The sequence below is a fragment of the Canis lupus genome, chromosome 13 (assembly GCF_003254725.2).
Source record: "Canis lupus dingo isolate Sandy chromosome 13, ASM325472v2, whole genome shotgun sequence".
Classification (NCBI taxonomy): Eukaryota; Metazoa; Chordata; class Mammalia; order Carnivora; family Canidae; genus Canis; species Canis lupus.
Window position 1 is genome coordinate 26,854,777 of NC_064255.1, and position 13,853 is coordinate 26,868,629.

Below are 13,853 nucleotides of genomic sequence, written 5' to 3' on the forward strand. Positions count from 1 at the left end.
CTGCCATTCAAACATGTTGCAATCAATTCCTGCAAGGCTGGAGGCCATTATTTTTTTTAAGGTGACAGTACCAACATTCTTTGAGAGCCTAATATGGGCTAAACACGTATGTTTTCTCATTTAATCATTTAATCTTCACAATTAAGTGAGTTTTGGTTTTTTTTGTTTGTTTGTTTGTTTGTTTGTTTGTTTGTTTGTTTTTTGCAGAGTCTTGAACTCAGGTTAAGTTTTGTCTTGCTCCAGTGAATACAGCATTAGATGGCAGAGTAAGGATTCTATCTGAGTCATTTTAAATTCATTTAAGATTTCCAATGGAAGTCCATTTGCAACATCATCCATTTGGGGAGAGAAAAACATGTATGCCTGACCAGATCACTAAAAAAAGCCTTAGAAAGCTGTGATTGAATGGGTCAGACATTACATGCTGCAGGAGTTCTGAGAAGAATGACATCATTGTGGGCCAAGGTGGGGGGCAAAAGGTTGGGAGGGGGGTGATTCTGAATTGGGAAACATTTCCGGTCCTCAAGTATTAGAATATAAAAAGGCAAATACACAGAGTATATAAGCCACACTTCCCTCTTCCAACAACTACAGCAGAACTGTTTTGCATTGATCCCAGATACGACCTCAGTACACATAGCATAGCACAGCCATGAGCATTCAGTCAGTCACATTTGGTACACAAGACAGAAGGTATATTAGCCATCCCCATGTTGGAGGCTGAATCTATAAGACACTAAAGGGGCTCAATGATCTGGGCTCTCAGGTGAAAAAATAAATGACAAATTAGAAATGTGTGTGTGTGTGTGTGTGTGTGCATAAACTCTCCAGAGATAGGCAACTAATCACAAAATCAATATAGGATGATCTTTGAACAAAAGAAGGAATCCTTTCAGACTCACTACTTCGTGGTTGATGCTCCACTCTTGAATAAAGTTGACATTGGAGGATCAACAGAGTTAGATAGTATTGTTAGTATATAAGATCTGCAAAAACTCATTTATGGTTCTTTAAAAAAAATCAGTGCTTAATTCAGTCTCCAGAATAAGCAAGATCCTAAGCAAAATGTAAAGGAGACATTCTTGCTAAATCACATCTCTGCCATAACAGCCAATCTGAAAAGAAGAAAGGAAGTTCTAACAGAGGAACTAAGCCAGCTCATTTGACCCACTGGATGCCTCAACTCTGAACCCCAAGAAGGAGAAGTAAGATCTTAGCCTCATTTAGTCTTTCCGTTTTGGGGTTTGAGAAACCCAAGGAAGTCATGACTCTACTTGTTCATTCATTCAATATCAACAAAAACGCACAGCTTTATCTGTGAATATGTTCATTCACACAGTTAGCACCTTACTAATTCATTAACAAGCATTTGCCATGAGCTTACACTTTTCCAAGCATTCTGCTGGCGACTAGAGATTTGGAGAGAAAGAAAACATAATTTCTGCCCTCAGGGAGTTTACTGTACTGTCAAGCGGATGATGACTGAACAAAAGATTTCAATATCGTGTCAAACACACTATGCAAAATGCAGAGCAGGGCGCACAATGAGAGAGCCTTCAGCTCTATGACTGCGGAAGGTGCTTTCTATACACAGGACACTCTTCAAGGTATCCAAGCTTCTCCAAACCATGAAACAATGTATTTCCAGGTTCTTGGCAGAAATCCCCAGTCCTCCAGTTTTACAAGGATTCTCCCATTTACATCACATCTCTCTCCACCATTAAGTCAATTTGATGCTACTTCACCCCACTGCTAGCTCTGCTGTGCCCCAAGATCACCAAACAGGACTGACTTAGGAAAGGAGGAAATTAAAAGCTCAAATTAAAAGAAGAGGCAAGGTGAGCATTACTTACATGTATTGTTACTATATATCTGGAAAACCTAAAAGAATGGACTGAACTAGTATTAGAGACAGTAGGAAGATACAGGAAGATTGCTGAAGAGCTTTCTATTATACAAACCACCAACCAGATAGAAAATATACTGTAAGAAAGTCACATTTAAAATACAGTAATAGAGAAGCCTGGGTGGCTCAGTGGTTGAGTGTCTGCCTTTGGCTCAGGTCATGATCCCGGGGTCCAGGGATCAAGTACTCATCGGGCTTCCCACAAGGAGCCGGCTTCTCCCTATGCCTATGTCTCTGCCTCTCTCTGTGTGTCTCTCATGAATAAATAAATAAAATTCTAAAAAAAATTGGAGAAGGACAATCATCATATGGTTTCATTCATATGGGGAATATAAGAAATAGTGAAAGGGATTATAAGGAAGACGAGGGGAACTGAGTGAGAAAAATTAGAGAGGGAGACAAACCATGAGAGACTCCTAACTATAGGAAATGAACAAAGGGTAGTGGAAGGGGAGGTGGGCAGGAGGTTGAGGTGACTGGGTGACAGGCACTGAGGAGGGCGCTTGATGGGATGAGCACTGGGTGTTATACTATATGTTGGCAAATCAAACTTCAATAAAAACAAAACAAAAAAGAATACAATATTTAAAAATAATAAAAATAACAAAGTATTCACAAAGCTAAAAAAATCTTTAAAAAAAAAGATTTATGACAAAACTTTTGATGGGCCAAATTTTAAAGTGGGGCCTCACAGACCTTCTCAATGAGAGGAAGGGACTTCTAAGAATCTTATGAGCACTGACCCATAAAATCCAAGGTAGGAAGGGCCTGTCTCAAGCATGTATGGGTATGATCTTTGTCTAAAAAAATAAAATAACATGTATATAAGAGTTGTCCCTCCTGGAACTGAATTGGACAGAGATCATGTAAGAAGCAAGTAGAACCTTTTATGGGAACAGACCCAGCCGAGGAAGCTAGTCCACAGGAAACCCAAGATACTTCTTATGGAAAAGGGGAGATTATTTGTCATGCAACAATAAATATCCAAAACAGAGCGCAAAGAAGTATTATTCAGGATACTGACTATATTACTGTTTCTGGTAACAAAAGATGAAACACAATCCTTTTTTTTTTTTCATTAGCAAAGGCAGTTGTTAAATAAATTGCAATACATAGACACAGTGGAATCTTATGTGGCTTTATACAACACATTTTTTATCCACATGCCGTAATATGGAAAGATCTCTGTGATCGTATAAGTATTATTTTTAAATTTTATTTTCAACTTTTACCTGGTGCAGGCTTTGTGCTCTCAGGTGTAGGCTTTATGGTGACAGAGGCATTGTCTCTTTTTTTTCACTGCTCTGTTCTCAGGACTCAGAACAATGCTTGGGATGCAGTAGATGCATACGAAGTATATCTTCAATGAATGCATTTAAAATGCTTAATAATCATCTGGCATCTAGTAAGTTTTTAATAAATATTAGGACGGCCATTCCTCCGAGAACTTCAAGCTTGTAAAACTCACAGAAGAGATACTACCCATGAGCTGACACATCAGCCAGAGAAAGTTATATTCAAAATCTGTGCTAAAATGTTGCCGGGCAGAGGTTCAGTGAACTTCCTCACTCGGGAAGCTCTTTTCCTGGAATACAGCTCTATTAAAAGACTACCCAGTCAGCATTGCTGCTGACACCCCATTTCCTCTCTCTGTCCATTCTTGATGCCTTTTTTTAGATGTCAGGCCTCACTCACTTCTTGTTTCCCATTGATTTGTCACCATTCTGAGGTTCTTTCCCCATTACAAAGAGTGACCGGAACAGTTACACCACTGGCCTCCTGCCCTTCCTGCCAGCTCTGCAACAGACAAAGATTACGGTGTCCTCCTCTCTGGGTGTCAGAGAACTGGCTGGGCCCAAAGAAATTGCTCAGGCATTTCTTTGGAATGGGTGGGGTGGGTGTTTGCTTATTAAACCTTTGGAATGAACCTGATATTGTACTGTGAATGTCGCACATTATTGCATTGATTCCTCATAACAATCTGTAAAGAGGACTCTGGGTAACTGTCCTCTATTTCCGGATGCTAAACTGGAGGCCCAGAGAGTTTCATACCAGGGCAGGCAGGACTTGAATCCCAGGCCCCATCACACTCAAGTTCATGCTTTAAACCAGCACAGAATTTATTCAATGATCTCAACTTCACTCCAAACCCTTAACCCAAGACTGATTATAATACCTAGCAGTGCCTTCCTGGAAGGGGCTGGAATTGAGAAGGAAAAAAAATGTAAATAAGAAGCAATGAATATAACTTGTAATTCTGTGACAGAGAAGAACCAATTGCCTCCTTAGGACAGGCTCCATGGGCTACATGCTCATTTGGGATATGTGAATCTTGACTGTCATGGTTGGGTTGGATCCAGTCAGTCCTGGGATAGCAAAAGAGACAGTTTCCTACATCTCTGGTGGAAATTTAAACAAGTAAATCTCTTTCAGAATGCAATTGTGCAGAATATGTTAAGAACCATATATTGTGCACACCTGTCAACATAGTGATTCTAATCACTATAGAAAACACTTGAAAATATGGAAAAAGCTTTCACTATCCATTCACTCAACAAATATCAGTTATGCATCTTTTATTGAGGTATATGTATTTTAGAGCATTAGGAAAGCAAAGCTAGCTAGGGAGAGCAGAACTCTGGGCTCATGGAAATTAATTTCTAGTAAGAAAGACAAGAAATGCCTGGTTAAATATACAATAACACCAACTATTGTAAGTGCTAGGAAGAAAATGAGCCAGAGAAAAATGATAAACAATGAAGGGAGGGTTCAGGGCTTGCTCTTCAAAGGAGGTAATAATCTAACAAAGACATGAATGGAATGAGCAAACAGAGCTCCCATATAATGAGACAGACAGTTCCAGCCTAAGGAACAGTAAGTACAAAGCCCCTGAGGCAGGAGCCAGGCTTGATGTGTTTGAGGAACAAGAAGGGAACTGGAGGGGTAATCAAGGCAGAGATGAGCCCACTTCACAAAAATATTCAGCAATTTGCCATAGTGTGTAACTGTAAACAAAATAAATGTCTAGTAATCCAGGCCTGGGTAAGTAAGTTACTATATACCTACTTTGTAGACAAACTAATGGTGGCCCTAGAGTTAGCCTAATAAAGGTCTGAATCCTGATTCTGCCATTTGTTACTTGCGTGACCTTGAAAATTCATGTAGCTTATCCATTCCAGTTGATAAACAAAGATAATCATGGGCTCTCGCTATATAAAAGTAAATGAGACCATGCAAGAAAGGCATTCTTCACAGTTCCTGGCAAACTCTGATATGATAAAAATGTGGTAGTGGTAACAATGATCATATTTTGATTGCCAGAGGAAATTTTCAACCTGTAGCTTTATGAAGGCAGGAAAGGTGGTATTATTCACGGATAATATCTCACTCTGAAATAAGAAATTTGTGCCATTTACCAAATTTTAATCTAATCATACCTGTGGTCTATGTATACAATGGAATATTCCTCAGCCATTAGAAACGACAAATACCCACCGTTTGCTTCGACGTGGCTGGAACTGGAGGGTATTATACTGAGTGAAATAAGTCAATCGGAGAAGGACAAACATTATATGGTCTCATTCATTTGGGGAATATAAAAAATAGTGAAAGGGAATAAAGGGGAAAGGAGAAAAAATGAGTGGGAAATATCAGAAAGGGAGACAGAACATGAGAGACTCCTAACTCTGGGAAAAGAACTAGGGGTGGTAGGAAGGGAGGTGGGCGGGCGTTGGGGGTGACTGGGTGGTGGGCACTGAGGGGGGGCACTTGATGGGATGAGCACTGGGTGTTACTCTATATGTTGGCAAATTGAACTCCAATGAAAAATAAATTAATAAACAAACAAACATGCCTGTAAATGACATACTATAGGCCATATACAAGACATACTGATATTATTTCACTTACAGAACTGATATGAACATTGCATAAGAATAGAAGATCTAACTTTACCCAAAACTGGGTCAAATTTTTCTTCTCTTGTTTTCCGCTGATCAATCTTTGGATATTAGACTTGGCTTATCCCAAAGCAGTTTAGGGTGGATTATCAACATTCTGCATCAAGATCTTATCCTTAATTTCTACTAGATATCACTTAATTAAAGTCCTCAATAACTGATTGTTACAGAAGTTTTATTTCTCCAATGTGCTTGGGAAATTTTACAAATAAAATGCCTTTAAATTAGCACAATTTTTGGCTGCAAAAAATATGATATCTCTTTTTTAACTCTCTAGTACTCATGAGAAAGTAGATTATACAAGTTAAATCCCACCTTGGTGCACAAGGTTATTTCCATGCAATATGATAAAACAATGTCAGATTTAGAATCAGAAGACTTCAGCTCTAGTTTTGATTGTGCCTTTACTAAAAATCTCCTTAAATTGAACCATGGATATCTTAGAGAGAAGGGAAACCTGCCTAATCTATGTTGAGCACAGAAATGTGCTCTAATAAAAACAGCACAAACTTGAGAACCAAGAATGATCTCTATGCTAATCTGGCCCCTTACTCAAAGATCTTGGGCAATTCCCTAAGCCTCCATTTTGCCATCTACAGCATGAAAACAGTGATATGTACCATAGTGTTATTAGAAGAGTTAAAGATAGGATATGAAAGGTGTCTGGAGCAGCAGATTAAGTATTATTAGAGGGTCTAGTGTTCTTAGCAGAGAATGAAATCTACTCATTATTCCTTTCAATGAATTAACACTACTTTAGCATATTTACATAAACTGAAAACAAAGGATAAAACACTATGGTGCCCCCGACCACCAAAAAAAAAACCCACTATGGTACCAGGTACCATTAAGATACATCATACATATTCAAAATTTATTCAAGTAATTTCTTAATGTTTAATATCCCTCCATCTGAGTGATAACTCAGAATTTTGTTCAAAGCATACATCATGCCCAGTGGCATGGATTTGTCTCACCTCAGATTTAGGGCTTTGGAAGAAAACCCACAATGTCATGATACATTTGTCAGCTACTCATACGATAATGCTAATAACAAACAGCTCCAAAAGAGAAAAGTTCAATATCGAGGCTTGTTGAGAGACAATTAACCAAGGGTCTTTTGTGTTTCTGCTTATCTTGCAAACAAAGGTAGTGACTATCTTTTTTACAGACTTTCTTCTCAAGCATGTTTGTAAAATGAACAGACTTGGATACAGAGACAGTATCTCCCTCAGGAGTAAACAGTGGGCTTGCTTACTGCCTAGTATAACATAGATAATATTTGCCTTCAGAGCAAATGGGAAGACATGCTCACTGCCTAATATAAAAAATTTGAGTTCCAAGGCCCAGGGATCCTCTCCTGTAGCACAACCCACTATATATGTAGATATCACTCGGTCCTCTGTGTATCACCCTGTGGGAAATGAGGTGTTTGGAACTGCTACGGAAAAATGCTGATTCTCTGACTACTGCTATCTCTATGAGTAATTAAGTCTTCTGTCTCTGACCTAGGAGCCTCATGTCTTCTGTCAACATCCCTAAAACTGTAGCAGGTAAACTTGTTAGCTTGCAATTATGCTAAAAAATCTCAGTTTCCTCACATTTCTTGACAGGCTTTATTTCTCACTGATGGATCTGTAGGTAGATTCATCTAGGTTCAGATGAGATTGGTTGAACTAATCCAGGCTCTGAGTTTGGTCCATATGAGTCTTCTTTTTTTTTTTTTTAAGACTTTTTAATTTATTCATTCATGAAAGACAGAGAAAGAGAGAGGCAGAGACACAGGCAGAGGGAGAAGCAGAGGGAGAAGCAGGCTTCCCACAAGGAGCCCGACACAAGACTTCCTGGACCACAGGATCACACCCTGAGCCAAAGACAGATGTTCAACTACTGAGCCACCCAGGCACCCCATTCATACGAGTCTTCCATGTGTCTCCTCATTCTCCTTGAACTGGAAGCTACCTGGAGCACATTCCTCGCATAGTGGCAGTAGATATAAAGAATTCAGGCCCAACCACACAGATATATCTAAAGCCCTCACCTCCCTCACATTCATCTATATTCCACTGACCAAAGCAAGTGATATGACTGAGACTGGTTGACAAGATGGGAACTTGTCCATCTGTTCCACTGGAAAACCCTGTAGGCACATGTGGCAGAAAGGTGTGCACAATTGGAAAATGAAAGGCTATCAGACAGACGCCAAAATTCTATGGAAAGAAAACAAGCTTATGGAACTACTGCCCCCTCTCACAGAAGAGGAAGGGTGGCACTGAGGGGGCAGTGGTGAGCCCAGAGGGCAGAGCCACAAATCACAGAGGATTATTCCCAGGACTTGGAACCACAGAGTTTACCAGCCTGAATTCTGGAATTGCTTGGGAGTGATACCTTCTTTTTTTCTCTCTCTTTTTGAATGGGAATGGCTATAACCATTATCCTATCCTATCTCATCATTATCTCTACCAATAACATGGATTCCAGCTTCATACATACACAAAGAGGAATTTTACCCCAAAATGGAGCAAAAGAGACTTTGTGGATGTGATTAAGTTAAGGAACTTGAGATGGGGAGACTATCCTGAATTACCCAGGTGAACCTTAAAAGGGTAATCACAAAGGTCCTTAAAAGGGTAGAAGAAGGTGGTGGCTGCAGTCAGAGAAGAATGAGATGCAATGGAAGCAAAGGTTATTTGAAGATGCTCTGCTGCATCTTGGGCCACAAATCAAAGGACCACAAGCCAAAGCATGCTCACAGCCTGGGGAAACTGGAAAAGGCAAGGAAATAGATTCCTCCCCACCCCCTCAAGCCTCCAGAGGAATGCTATTTTGTCAACAATTTGCTTTTTGCCCAGTGAAACCTGTTTCAGGCTTTTGGTCTCCAGAACTACAAGAATAAGATGTCTGTTGTTTTAAGCTGCTAATTTTATATGAATTTGTCACAGCAGCAATAGTACATGAATGCAATTCCAGACCCCCAGCTCTATACTCTTGCACTTCCATCTCCAGGTGCATTCATACTAGGATCCCAGTATTGATCTTATCTCACACTGAGCCTCATGAATTACATCAGAGGTGTGTACACTGATCCTCAGATACTCACTCCTGAAGGCCTTCGGAGCAAATATATTGACCCTAGAACAAGTATCCTAGGCATCACCCACACTTGTAGGAAGAGGTGCATCTTTCTGGGACAGGAGGAGGTAGTAAAACAATAACTGAGAAGGAACCTAAAGGAGTCTCTTTGGTTTAAACTGTGATGTCATAAGAAAGGGTCTTCTAGGAGCACCTGGGTGGCTCAGTGGTTAAGCATCTGCCTTTGGCTCAGGTCATGATCCCAAGGTCCTGGGATCGAGTCCCGCATCAGGCACCCTGCAGGAAGCCTGCTTCTCCCTCTATGTCTCTGCCTCTCTTTTATGAATAAATAAATAAATAAAATCTTTTTTTTAAAACGGAGGGTCTTCTATTCCTTTCAGAGATATGACAATGTGGTCCATTAATGAAGTACCAATTTGAGACAAGATCACAGAAGGGAGAAACTTACTGAGAGACAAGCAAATGGAAAGAAAGGAGTCCACCAAGGGCCTAAAAGCACTGGCCCAGCTTTTAGAAATTAGAATGTAACTGCACTTGAAAAATAAAATTTGTTTCCTTATAATCCTGTAAGTGTTGGTAAAGTCTTTTCAGAGAAAAAATTCTATTCTATATGCTAGGGAAAAGTATTCATATAAATATGACTAAGAAAGTATTAATAGTCTCACTATATAAAAAAGCAGAAATCAATAAAAAAAACACTAAGGCTTCAATAGTGAAAGAAGAATAAATAAAAAATTGACACAATTTTATATAAAACAACTACAGTTGGCCAATATAATAAAACTTTTAAAAATTCTTTCATAATCAGAGAAATACAAGTTAAAGTAGGAAAAATACTTTTTGCCTATTAAATTAGCTAGAAGGAAGTACAACAGGCATATACTGCTATTCAGAATTAGGTATTAATAGAATAGCTAATATTTATTGAGTACTAACTAAATCTTAGGAGCTGCCTAGGTGCTTTGCATATACTATCTCATTTTAATCTCATATCAGTCCTACAATATAGCTATTTTAAGCCTCATTTTAAGATGAAGGGAAAAAAATACATAAGGCCTAAAAATATTTAGTAACTTAGGGTCACACAGATGTAAAGAGGTCCAAAACTATATGGGGCAATTTGAAAATATGTACCAGAAGCTTAAAAATGTGAATTCCACTGACTAATTAAATCTAATTTTAACAATTATTTTTGTACAGACATAATACAAACTGTAGGAAAGTCTACTTGCACAAAAACGTTTACTAGGAAGTAATTTACAGAGGTAAATGTTTGGAAATAAAATTTATATAGTTAAGTAAACTGTGCAACATTCAATAAAATTTTACTTCATCTTTAAAATGTGACTAATAAAGAGTTTCTAATAACATGATAAAATACTTCCAATATAAATGGGGGAGAAAAATTTGATGTGAATTATATCTACATTGTACTAAACATGTATACCAACCACTGTGCCATTCTATATAAAATGTATATTTAACTATGTGTTTGTGTCTCTAGATCTATAATTTTCAATTCATTCCATGAGAAAGAATTAAAGAGTTATGAGAACGTAAAGAAATTATCAATGCAAAACTATTAGAGTGAGCCTGAACCTAAGTATGTCTGACTCTAGGACCAAACTCTATCCACTACTAGAAGTTTTTTTAAATCTATGGCTAAAAAGACAGAGTGAACTAGCATTGTCACAAACTTTAACAATGAGGTCCTTAAGTACCAAATCATGGGCAGGATGGCTTTATCTTGTTTACTTATTGAGGTGTGAAATATTTCAAATGGCACCATGGACTCATCACTTGATTTTTATCATTTAATATTATGCTATATTTGTTCTTCATATTTTCAAATAAATTTAAATTTTAGCTACATCTTTCTATAACTTTTTGCCACTCAATATCATGTTTCTGATGCTCACCTATGCTGATGGATATACTTCTATTTCATTTATCTTAACTGCTACATAGTGATCCATTTGTATCACAATTTATGTGTTCATTCCTCCATTCATGTACATTAAGTTTGCTTTTATATCATTCATATTCCTTTTTTGCAAATATATAAGGTTTTCCCTTGGGTAAATATAGAAATGGAATTCTTGGGTTATAAGGCATCAACATCTTCAGTTTACTCGATGGTACATTTTTCTTTCTGTACTAGTGAGAAAACACTACCTGCAAAAATGAACCACCTCAGAATTACAGTGACTTAACACATAATATGCTTCCCCTTCTCCTGCTTATTGTCCTTTTTTTTTTTTTTTTTTTTTTTTCAAAAAAGAATATAACTGCTCCTCAGCATCTATGTCAAGTGGCCAGCAGGGACTGACTGGCATTTTGACTCCCAAGGGAATACAAGTCTCCGAGGGAGAAAATGGGACAGGCCATCCCAATTTAAGTATCTAGCACTGCTCCAGTCAGTGAGGGCTGCTGCGGGAGTGTCTGCAGTTCCCATTGGGCTAGGTTGGACCACCCTCTCACCATGGGCTGGGGAATGGGCAGGGCTCAGAGCCTGGCAGCTGCAGTTCCCAAGGAAGTCAGCCCTCAAAGAGCATACATAGAAATCCTCTCTGTCCCCCTCTCTACTGAACATTACCAGCTTTCTCTTTTGTGTCTTTTCCAGAGCTACAAATACAGAAATTCTTCATTTACAGATTCTGCTTCTTGGTTATTGTATCATAAGTACTTTTCAGACGTTCTTGGGATCATGAATTGTGACAAAGATCACTGAGCTTTGGATCTCAAGAAGAGAGAAAAAAAATAAAGTTCAAGTGGAATAAGAGTAATACATCTGACCCAAAAACCTCTTTCCCAAGCCTAAGCAATTTTAGACAGATGGCCTTTCCAGGGTGATATATAACTCAAAAGACTTTATCTTGGAATGGAGGAAAAATAGGAAGTTGTTGACATATGGCCTTTTCTAAGCCTAGTGCCCTATGTTCTGGTTTCTACAGGGCCATGTAACCATTATGGTACTTGTCATCTGCACTGCCAACCAGTCACGAACAGAAACCTCATTTGCTGAGTATATTTCAAAATCCAACTTTCCCACTGAATGTTCATACAGATGTACAGGTGAAAATAAATATCGTAATTCACAACCTCAGTGTCTAGCCACTTACCAGGTGTGTGACCTTGGGCTAGTTCACTTTTAGTGTCTCTCTTTCTGTATAAAATGAGAGAAATTATTACAGTATTTCTAAAGTCCCACAAAGCTTAACCATAATATGAATATAAGCTCATTGATACACCTTCAATCCAGTAATGACAGTGATCCTAACTTAACGAGACAGAAGAGGAGAGAGTCAAAACAATGGGTAACACATGCTAAGTGCTCATTTCTTTTTTTTTTTAAGATTTTATTTATTTATTTATTCATGAGAGACACAGAGAGAAAGAGAAAGGTAGAGACACAGGCAGAGGGAGAAGCAGGCTCCATGCAGGGAGCCTGACGTGGGACTCGATCCCGGGTCTCCAGGATCAGGCCCTGGGCCAAAGGCAGGTGCTAAACCACTGAGACACCCAGGGATCCCGCTAAGTGCTCATTTCATACCCGGTGTTATTACAATCTCTTTATGTCCTTTGTCTTGTCAGCCCAACCAACCTCTATACAAGGAAAGTGCAATATTGCCTTCACTTAGCAAATCAAGAAATTGAGGCACAGAGAGTTGACAGTAGTGGACGAAAGATCTGAAGCCTATGGTAAGCTATGAGGATTCTCCTGGGCTGCAGGACACGGTGTACAAGTATTCTTCACACACATCACCTTCTCACATAAGCCAGGCAAAAGACTTCTGATACAAATACTAGTGACCTCCCTCTCAAAACTGAACAAAAGGAGATTTTTTAGTGGTTTAGAGAACTTTTCCACAGGGGTAATGAAGCTGAACTCAGAATCAGGTAGATGTCTATCTATCTTTCTGTCTATCTTTCTACCTTCTATTGGGAGAGAAAAGTATGGAGCAAGGAGAAAGAATGTCTTCCTCATTATAATATTGTGTGTAGCAGGTAGCGTGGAGAGGGAAAACAGCCCAGACTGTCCAGATGGAAGAATTCTGAAAATAAAATCCTAGTTCTGTTACTCTAAAAAAAAACAATAATAAAAATTTTAAAAATAAAAAGTTATTTGCACATGGGCAAGTTATCTCATTTTGTTGAGTGGACTCAGAGAGGTACTCCGTAAGTGGTAATTATATTCTCCTTCACAAATAATCCCACAGTTTACTTTATTGCAACATTTTGCTTTTGATGGTCATTAATAACATGAACTCTGTCAAACAAACACACAAAGCAGAAACAGACCCATTAATACTGAGCACAAACTGGTGGTTTCCAGAGGGGAGGGGAGGTGGGCAAATGGGTAAGATGGGTGAAGGGGAGAAGGAGGTGCAGTCATGGAATGAGGAGTAAGTCTCAGGGATGAAAAGAACAGAGTAGAGAATATTGTCAATGGTATTATAATAGTGTTGCAAGGGGACAGATGGCAGCTACACTTGTGGCGAGCACCGCATAATATATAGAATTGTGGTATCATTATGTTGTACACCTGAAACAAATATAGTGCCGTGTATCAATGATACTTCAATTAAAATAATAATAATATGGACTCTGTAATTTTTAAGTCCTAAGCCATTCAGGGTTTTATCTTGCCAGTTCATTTTAAAGTGTTTTAGTTCGTTCTATCCAGTAGCTTAGTTTGTTTTACAAAAACAAATTTAAACACACACACACACACACACACACACACACACACACACATGTTTCCAGATTGGCGGAATTATATTTTTTCTGGGCTTTATTTGTTTGTTTGTTTTTGAGGTTGACGACCTCACTCATATCCAACGGGTACCTGACTACTGGCAGAGACTGCAGTCACAACATTCCCAACAGCAGCA

The 13,853-nt window shown here is 38.7% G+C and overlaps 1 long non-coding RNA gene across 20 annotated transcripts in view; it reads right to left on the reverse strand.

Moving 5' to 3' along the window:
- Positions 1 to 13,853, reverse strand: part of LOC112662299 (uncharacterized) — a 296,118-nt gene that overhangs the window by 245,932 nt on the left and 36,333 nt on the right. The window lies entirely within an intron of this gene.